Raw genomic sequence first — 11,187 nt, forward strand, 5'->3', positions numbered from 1 at the left:
GGAACCCCGACCTGTTCACCAGACGTGCTACCTTGTCCCGGACATGCTGTTTTCGACTTTCTCTACCGCACCTGCTGTCTCTAACTCTGAATGATCGGCTATGAAAAGCCAACTGACATTTACTCCTGAGGTGCTGACCTGCTGCACCCTCTACAACCACTGTGATTATTATTTGACCCTGCTGGTCATCTATGAATGTTTGAACATCTTGGCTGTGTACTGTTATCTCCACCCAGCACAGCCAGAAGATGACTGGCCACCCCTCAGAGCCTGGTTCCTCTCTAGGTTTCTTCCTAGGGTCCTGCCTTTCTAGGCAGTTTTCCCTAGTCACTGTGCTTCTACATCTGCATTGCTTGTGGTTTGGTGTTTTAAGCTGGGTTTCTATATAGCACTTTGTGACATCGGCTGATATAAAAAGGGCTTTATAAATACATTTGATAGATAGCTTGGTAAACTATACTGAACAAAAATATAAACGCAACATGCAACAATTTAATTGATTTTACTGAGTTCATGTGAAGAAATCAGTCAATTGAAATAAATAAATAAATAAATTAGGATTAGGCCCTAATCTCTGGATTTCACAGATAGCAGATGTTCTGAAAGAGCTGCAAAACCTGGACCCGTACAAATCAGCTGGGCTTGACAATCTGGACCCTCTATTTCTGAAACTATCCGCTGCCATTGTCGCAACCCCTATTACCAGCCTGTTCAACCTCTCTTTCATATCATCTGAGATCCCCAAGGATTGGAAAGCTGCCGCAGTCATCCCCCTCTTCAAAGGGGGAGACACCCTGGACACAAACTGTTACAGACCTATATCCATCCTGCCTATCTAAGGTCTTCGAAAGCCAAGTCAACAAACAGGTCACTGACCATCTCGAATCCCACCGTACCTTCTCCGCTGTGCAATCTGTTTTCCGAGCCGGTCTCGGGTGCACCTCAGCCACGCTCAAGGTACTAAACGATATCATAACCGCCATCGATAAAAGACAGTACTGTGCAGCCGTCTTCATCGACCTTGCCAAGGCTTTCGACTCTGTCAATCACCATATTCTTATCGGCAGACTCAGTAGCCTCGGTTTTTCTGATGACTGCCTTGCCTAGTTCACCGACTACTTTGCAGACAGAGTTCAGTGTGTCAAATCGGAGGGCATGCTGTCCGGTCCTCTGGCAGTCTCTATGGGGGTGCCACAGGGTTCAATTCTCGGGCCCACTCTTTTCTCTGTATATATCAATGATGTTGCTCTTGCTGCGGGCGATTCCCTGATCCACCTCTACGCAGACGACACCATTCTGTATACTTCCGGCCCGTTCTTGGACACTGCTATCTTACCTCCAAACGAGCTTCAATGCCATACAACACTCCTTCCGTGGCCTCCAACTGCTCTTAAACGCTAGTAAAACCAAATGCATGCTTTTCAACCGTTCGCTGCCTGCACCCGCACGCCCGACTAGCATCACCACCCTGGATGGTTCCGACCTAGAATATGTGGACATCTATAAGTACCTAGGTGTCTGGCTAGACTGTAAACTCTCCTTCCAGACTCATATCAAACATCTCCAATCTAAAATCAAATCTAGAGTCGGCTTTCTATTCCGCAACAAAGCCTCCTTCACTCACGCCGCCAAACTTACCCTAGTAAAACTGACTATCCTACCGATCCTCGACTTCGGCGATGTCATCTACAAAATAGCTTCCAATACTCTACTCAGCAAACTGGATGCAGTTTATCACAGTGCCATCCGTTTTGTTACTAAAGCACCTTATACCACCCACCACTGCGACCTGTATGCTCTAGTCGGCTGGCCCTCGCTACATATTCGTCGCCAGACCCACTGGCTCTAGGTCATCTACAAGTCCATGCTAGGTAAAGCTCCGCCTTATCTCAGTTCACTGGTCACGATGGCAACACCCACCCGTAGCACGCGCTCCAGCAGGTGTATCTCACTGATCATCCCTAAAGCCAAAACCTCATTTGGCCGCCTTTCCTTCCAGTTCTCTGCTGCCTGTGACTGGAACTAATTGCAAAAATCGCTGAAGTTGGAGACTTTTATCTCCCTCACCAACTTCAAACATCTGCTATCTGAGCAGCTAACCGATCGCTGAAGCTGTACATAGTCTACTGGTAAATAGCCCACCCAATTTTACCTACCTCATCCTGTTTATATTTATTTACTTTTCTGCTCTTTTGCACACCAATATCTCTACCTGTACATGACCATCTGATCATTTATCACTCCAGTGTTAATCTGCAAAATTGTAATTATTCACCTACCTCCTCATGCCTTTTGCACACAATGTATATAGACCCTCTTTTTTTTTCTACTGTGTTATTGACTTGTTAATTGTTTACTCCATGTGTAACTCTGTGTTGTCTGTTCACACTGCTATGCTTTATCTTGGCCAAGTCGCAGTTGCAAATGAGAACTTGTTCTCAACTAGCCTACCTGGTTAAATAAAGGTGAAAAAAATATATAAAAAAATTTAAACTGGTAATACATTCTAGGGTCTCCCGAGTGGCGCAGTGGTCTAAGGCACTGCATCTCAGTGCTAGAGGTGTCACTACAGACCCTGGTTTGATCCCAGGCTGTTTCACAACCGGCCTTGAACGGGAGGCGCAGCGTCGTCCGGGTAAGGGGAGGGTTTGGCTGGTGTAGGTCGTCATTGTAAATAAGAATTTGTTCATAACTGACTTGCTTACAGAGTTATATAAAGGTGAAGAAAAATGAATGCATCTGTTGGTCACATATACCTTTTTAAAAGAAAAAAAAAGGGCCTCACAATGGGCCTCAGAAATACGCTTTTTGTGCTTATGGAACATTTCAAGGAGCTTTTGAAACATAGGACCAACACTTTACATGTTGCGTTTATATTTTTGTTCAGTGTATATTTTCAGAGTACCTTCCCTAACACTGCTCACGTGATATTTATGTATTTCCAGTATCACTAGCTAGAGAGCAATTGAAAAAAAATGGACTTATTTAATTTCCGCAGTAACTTTGCCTATGGAAAAGGGGCTTCTAAAAGGCCTGCATATCTACTATGTGTACAGTAACAATGTAAATAGGCCTACAGTATACCTGCACTGTAATTATGTGTACCTATACTGTAATATAATTGCAATGTAAATACATTTTACATTTACCACTTTTTACACAGAAATGGCTCATTGATGAATAAGGGATGTTATACCCAGACACAAAGACTTGCTGTAGATGTTTGATCACAGTTTATACACATTACTATACACCTAAATCTATGCTAGTTTGTGCTATATATTTTTAAGGTTTTGCCACTCATGATAAAGATAGGCATAGGATTACTTGTAGAAGATACTAGCTAGGCTACTCTGTGTAAAAAGTTGGAATATCTCTTCAGACAATGTATTGGTGAGGACATCTTGACATAACTTTACAGAGAATGCTTAGAAACATGGGAGGTTTCCATTACCTTGTCTAATCCATTGTGTCACATATCACATCAGCAGTATGGGAGACATGTTCCAACAAGATACAAAGGGAGATGGGGAGATTATTTTATTGATGTCACAAAATAGGGTGACTAGGCTATTAGCTAAAGAAGTATAAAACCGTGTTGGATGAATTGCATTGCACAGGACTATGGGTGACTTAAGAAAACTGCGACCACATCTGTCTCTAACTAAATGACAACTGTAAAAGTCATTTGCCGGGATGCAACAGGATAGGGTAACAACATGTTTTAAATCCTAAAACTAAACTCTCGCATTGAACCCTGACAGTTTGAGAGCCCAAGATAGGGCCGCACGGGACACCATTCCCCACTCCCTGCACCCTCAACCCCCTAGACCCCCCCCCCCCCCCCCAGTCCAGAATCGCAGACGGGCTGAACACAGGCATCGAGCTGTAACGACAGTGCACTTGTCTGCCCCGCGATAATGAGCTGCTATTTACAGCAAATAAGGTGGCTAAGAGAACACAGGCCTAAATGAAGCGCTGGTGAAGCCGCCACTCCCCTGAGGGCAGGGCCTGGTAGGGAGGCAGGCCGGCATTGAGGGACTTATTCCTTTCTCCGTGGACACACTTCTGAGCTTTAATGGGAGACACTCACCAATCAATGGAATAGGTTAAAGGAGCCATTGCATTCCAATAAATGTATGCTGGGCCCATCCGACTATGGCATTGGAGTGGGTTGAAGCACAGAAATATTAGGCTACAATCTAATAGGAAAATAATAAATCCAGGGCATGATCACAGATCATCTTCAAATAATATTTTTGCAGGAATCTCCTTGCGAATGATTTTGCCGAAGATTGTATCACCGCCGGGCTGGGCAACCTGAGCTTTTGCTATCTCAGTTTGTTATATCTGGAGTACTTCTCCTGTCCTATTCGGTGTCCTGTGTGAATCTAAGTGTGCATTCTCTAATTCTCTCCTTCTCTCTTTCTTTCTCTCTCTCGGAGGACCTGAGCCCTAGGACCATGCCCCAGGACTACCTGACATGATGACTCCTTGCTGTCCCCAGTCCACCTGGCCGTGCTGCTGCTCCAGTTTCAACTGTTCTGCCTTATTATTATTCGACCATGCTGGTCATTTATGAACATTTGAACATTTTGGCCATGTTCTGTTATAATCTCCACCCGGCACAGCCAGAAGAGGACTGGCCACCCCACATAGCCTGGTTCCTCTCTAGGTTTCTTCCTAGGTTTTGGCCTTTCTAGGGAGTTTTTCCTAGCCACCGTGCTTCTACACCTGCATTGCTTGCTGTTTGGGGTTTTAGGCTGGGTTTCTGTACAGCACTTTGAGATATCAGCTGATGTACGAAGGGCTATATAAATAAATTTGATTTGATGATAAAGAAGTTGAATAATGACTGGATGTTAGAATAAAGAGGGTTCTCCTTGGATCATTGGTTGCACTTGCAGACATTTCCCCTTCTGTTTAATAAGAACTCATCACTATTTTTTAACACTAGATTACCTAATCTGATCCCAGATCGGTTCGTGCAATAATGTCAACTCCTTGTCATGGAGCACAAACATATCTGGGACCAGGCTATAGATTTCCCCATGTCCTAGAAATTGAATCATTTATAATCATAAACCAAGGCACAATTTTCACAATCAACTTTGGTAACTGTATATAGAAGGTCAAAGTGGGACTAGGTTAGTGGTTCTCTAACCATATTTCTTGCCACACCCAAACCAGGAGGACCCAAGAGGAATTGGCTGGCTGGCTCCTGACTGATCCATTTGGGAAACACTGGTAGGCTTTAGGCAGCAAATAACTCTTTCATAATAGTTTTCAGAAATAGAAGGTGGTGGAACCGTCACCTTTCCTCCGTCAATATAACTCCTGGTTATGGTAAAGGATGCCCAGTAATGGAGTAAGCTTTTTCTTTCTGTTCGTAAGCATGATAATGTTTTATAAAACTCAGTATTGCAGGACCTCAAGACTGCACTGTACTTGAAGTCCACTACAAAGGACATAATTTGTAAAACTACTGGAGCTGATGTCCCAGACCCAAGTTAAGCCTATAGTCCTGGAATAAAAATCATTTTCTATGGAGAATCTTCATTGAAAGTGCATTCCAGGACTAGTCTTAATCGGTATCTGGGAAAACAGCCCAGAAAGTATACAATTAGTCATGCTTTGTTCTTTCATAACTTTTACATTAGAAATTTCAAGAAATGTGTGTCTTTCAGGAAATGGTAAAGTGAGGAATCTGTACACACTGCAGATTGAGTCAGCGGGAAGAGTTGTCCTAACTGGAACTGCTTTCATGAAATGACAACATAGAAAAGCATTTGGGTGAATAAAGTGGCTTGCAACACAAAGTGAGACAGACAGACAGCATAGGATAGATGACAGAAGTACTCTTTAAAGGCCCAGTCCAATCAAATTGGTTTTTCCTGTGATTTGTATCCCATACATGTAACTAACACTAAATGTGTGAAAAATGTGATCAGTGTTATTTCCTGATAGTTGCTGGTTGAAAATATAATTTACACAGGACCTTCTAATCCTGTAGGTATGGCATGTGTGGAGTTTTGACTTGCTGGGTGACATCCCCAGGCAGTATAAGTTCATAGACCAATAACAAAGAGAATTCGAAACCTCTGCCAATAACACCATCGTTTTCAGGTTACATATCTCTCCCATTTGGCCCCTCCAATTAGGCTCCTCACTCAGACCACTCCCAGACAGTCCTAGCAAAAATTCTTGCTTGAGAAATAGACTTTTGCTGAAAAACTTTTTATTTTTTACAATTGGAATGGGAAAGTATTAGAGTAAGAAAGGACGTTGAGATAAAAACAGCTACAGAAGTTTTTGGGAAATATATTTTTTAAGATTGAGTTGTATTGTTTCCAGAATACCTGTCAGCTACTTGTTTGAGAAGGAGTTCTCAGGCAGGCAAGCAGCCTGACAGCAGGTCAAGGGTAATTTCTAGCAGTACAAGAACACCACTCTGTACGGACACTCAGTGGACTGACAGACATAGGTACCATCTATAAGGAATAATTTGACAATCTCTCTGAATATGACGGCAGCTATTGTTTTCTCTATTCTCTCCAATGGCAGCTGTGCACAGTTGTATCAACCAGGTATGCGCACCATTGGTGGTGGATGAGGTAAATTCCCCATTACAAAGTAAAGTGCTAAACACGTAAATACACAAAATAAATCCAATCTATTGTTATCATTACAGTAATCTCGGTTAAACCCTTAAAGTCTCCGTAATTGGTCAGCTGCTCGATTAAGTTACAGGTCCATATGTTAAGAGAAGAGATGCTAGAACAAGGAGTGGAACCAGAACAAAGAGCTCCACCCTATCTCTTTGTTTATGGGCCGAATGTCCCATCCGCTTCCGAAAATCAAAAGATGCTAACACCTGCAAAACCGTAATTTGTCCAAATAACCTGTGCTGAAAAATTCAAACACCGGAACTACTGCTGCTCGTTATCCCACGCATCCCATTCCTTCCCGACATATTCTACCGGTACCAGTTATGTTTACGTAGATATGTCCATGAGAGATTATCATTACATAATTCAAGGGATGCCCACTACACACATATTTCAACACATACTTGACTTCATACTGTGCTGCAACACTGTACTGTACGTACATAAAATGTTTTCCTCTCTCTCTTCCAAAGGGAAAATGGGTAGCATATGTTGCAACTTCCAAAATATGTAAACTGCAATAAAAACCCATTTGTTTATCATGATCTTCTACTGATGCTATTTTCATTTCAATCTTTAATTTGTTGGGTGACCATTATTTGCCCTCTTCTCCTCTTATGTGTGACTGTTATTAAAGGAGCAATCTGGGATTGGTAGATACATTTTTGGACGCATAAATTAATGATATACAGCCATTGATTCTTGAAGAATATAATTTATAAACGCCTCATAAGCTCAGTTCAACTGTCGTTCGCCATCAGAACCTAAAATATAAGATTGTTTTACTGCATCATTTGTAAGCAATGTGATTGTAAACAAACTTAAAGCATGGCTAAAACTATAATTCTCATGGATGGTTAGTCCTTTCTTCAATAGCTCTGTTTAAAAATTTGAGAGTGGTTACATTTCTTCAGCCTCATCCCACAGCTGTTTACCAAATCAAGGGGTGAGGTCACCGCTTTGTTGTTTTTCAAATTCTGGATTGCCCCTTTGAGATGTTAAATAGAGTGTTTTACTATTATGGAATGTGTCCTAAATGGCACCCTATTCCCTGTGTAGCGCACTAATTTTGACCAGGACCCATAGAGCTCTAGTCTAAAGTACTGCACTATATAGGGAATAGCCTAGGGTGCCATTTGGGACAGGCCCATGTTTGGTCTGGAGCCCTCTCCGGGGACTAGGGATTAACAATGAGCTGCCTGTCTCTAGTGGCTGTGTTGACAGACTTCATGTTGTTATGATTTACAAGGTGCTCTACAAACAAGCATCATTATTAATGCTGTAAAAAAGGGAAAGATAACATTCTCTATTATCTATTTCCTCCTCACTAATGCAAATCAAAAAGTTGACATTACAATTTCATGATGTGCTCATGAGGTATTTTCATACAGTTAAATAGTAGTTGTAATATACATCTGCCAGATGACCCCTGTTTTGCATTATATTTCTAAAACACATTTGATGCATACCAGTCTCATGCCCACATAAGTCAAATATACACTATGTAATGTGTGGTATGTTTATAAGGGGTCCATCAGGAATAACTTAAAAACCCAAGCATTCCAGTCCAAATACGGAGTGTGAATGGTGCTGCTTTCTAATTCCAAAATAGCACTCGCTTAAAAACCAAATAGGCATTATTCTTTCTTCCATGAATATGAAAAAAATATATTTTTATTTGTAAATTATGTTTTCTTACTCTTTGGTTATGTATATTAAAATAGTTATGATTATTACGTTATTACCAATCACTTAATGTTTTTAGCATACATAAATGATACATTTGGAGGTTTTAATGAGTTTGCATCATCATAAGAGTTTTTGCTCTGTGATGAACATGCTCTATATTGAAAACTTGACTGCTGGCATGCACATTTTTGGGAGGATTGCATTAACGTTTTGAGTGTAGTATTACTTTAAACATACTATAGCAATATACCGGGTATATGTTTAATACGGCACAGAGACAAGACCTAACTCCTTTTCTTTGTGGATAACCCTTACTTAACGACTTCAATATACCAACAGACAATTCGTCCATGTGACCTAAGACTTTTGGAGCCTGATTGAAAATCACTGGACTTTCAGGTTCCACCTAATTTTTCATTCTCAAAATGTCTTTAAGTAAGAATAAAATTGCTTTTAAAGACTACCTGTTCATTGCTGGATAAAGATGACAGCTTTTGACAGCACAGGTAAATAATATCAGCAAATAAATGTTGAGATAAACAAAATGGCTTTGGTTTGTGAGTTACAAGATGTAAAACAGTACTAAGAGAATGAATGCTGCTGTTATTTGGTCTTTTTGCATGTGGTGCAACTTGAACAGCAATGCTTCCCTCTTCTGGTACACTGTGGAAGGAACAATCTACCCTACTGGATACCAAGCATTTCTCTGAATGAGTAGATGGCCATTTGCTATCTTAATATAATGCAACAATGACTAACCATATACGATATTAAGTTGCAAATGTCTTATTGTGAGCAAATCTATAAAATAACAAACTCCATGCAATACAACGAGTGAATGCTGGATACTTTCATTATTTGTTTTACAATCTCTTTACATGCAAATGTGTTTGCTTGTGTATGTACAAAACTGTGTCTTACAAAAATGTGCTTTTCAAGTTGTTCCTATGCCATGAACAAAATAATACGTGGGGCTTTTGTGATGTATCATTGTTTACCGGCTCCCAGGTTCAACCAGCATGCATGTGAGCAATACAATTACCTTTTTTCAAAGGTTGCATTTATTAGTATCCATCATCTCTGCCATTACATCAATTAATGCTGTTGACGGGTGAAAGATTGTCACAGGCCAGGCAGAAACCTTTTCCCATCCTTCACAGGGAGAAGTTTCCTCCTAGCGTTTTTTTCCACTGGCATTTACTGCTGTCATCCCAGAAACAACAGAGCCCAGTGGTGTCAATTATATTTGATTGACTGAGTAAAGCACACACAAATAAGCCAAAACAATGGACACAAAAATCTATATATGACTCCCCTTGTCAAATCAAGTGCTTGTCTCCTCCATTTTCATGTTGCACACCAGGCCTGGCGCCCCATGCTTAAACGTTTCCTCTCACACCATCACCCAATTAAACTCCCTGGGTCTTCAAAGGTGTGGAATGGCTCCCTGGGATATTGACTCAAACTGTTGTCCAATAAATGAGGTCTAATTTGTCAGTTTAACTTCACCAAAAAATTGCTCGTTTTTTGGAACATGAACTGCTCCTGTGGTATAAAATGAAAATGTCTCTCAACCGATTCCCAAACTGATGCATTTTATGGATGTATTCAATTGACACTACTCACATCTGTGAATTATTGTTAGGCTAATTGTGTACCTATAGAAAATGTTTCATATTGTGGACTAAGATTAAAAACTACAATTAGTGAAGATCCATTAGATTCCTTTGGGATACTTACATGTAATAAATATAGGTGGATTTCCTGCAAAATACCAAAATATTGTTATGTATAACGTTACAGTAATGTGTTTCTGATAGCATGAAGCCACAACATGTATAGTGGCTATAACAACAAGCTGACATTATTCTTGTTTTTAACATACATTTTGATGTCTGAACAAACCATATTGAAAGATTGTCTTAAGTGTCACCCCATGAAAAATATATGATCTTATTTAAACCCATCAGTCTCAATGATCTATCTCAATAGAACGAACCAATGACATATTACACTTTGATACAGCATATCTAATGGTTGAATTGGGTTTAAAAAACAGCATAAACCCAATGTGTTGTATCTATAAAAAAAAATGCCAACCTGTCAGGCTCCTTAACGTAGAGTAGTCATCTTTAACTATGCTTGCTAAGAAATGATTGAATGGGCTCAATTTAATGGACTCCTTTATTTCCTGTTCCTGTATGTACTGTATTTTTGTTTTATGAACCACACCCCACAAGACATTCCCTGCACAGGAAAATCAAGTTACTCAAATTGAATACTTGGGGGGACACAACTTACATTACATGTGTAATAACTCTGTATTACCTCATCATGATGGCATTTTATCTTGATTATGGATTGTGGTGAGCCAATACTGACTCATGACTGCATTTGGACTAACATCTGAGAATGACCCAGGTAATGTTTCAAACCGTAACAATTTCAGACTTGTTTTGAATCCACAGAATCATACAGACAAACAGGAGACAGAAGACAAGTAATGGTTTATTTCAGCTCAGAGTTTGTCGTAACTAGTGGGAGGGCGCAAAGCATCATCAACATTTGGTTAATTCCGTCTTTGTGCATACAAAACCTAACAACTCTTTTACAAAATGTAAAATACACTTTAGGTTTAACACCGCACATAGACTAGAGCAACTATTGCATTTGTACTGAAGGAAGTGTCAAATTCATCGTTTGACATTTTGTCAAATGTGTGTTACACCAAAGATAAGAACAAAAAACATGATCAACCATTTATATTCCACCAGAGCCCTAACAATGCTATCATAATTAGAAAAGGACACGTGTCCTCATTCTCAAAGTG

This window comes from Oncorhynchus clarkii, chromosome 6 (genome assembly GCF_045791955.1).
Source record: "Oncorhynchus clarkii lewisi isolate Uvic-CL-2024 chromosome 6, UVic_Ocla_1.0, whole genome shotgun sequence".
NCBI classification, from domain to species: domain Eukaryota; kingdom Metazoa; phylum Chordata; class Actinopteri; order Salmoniformes; family Salmonidae; genus Oncorhynchus; species Oncorhynchus clarkii.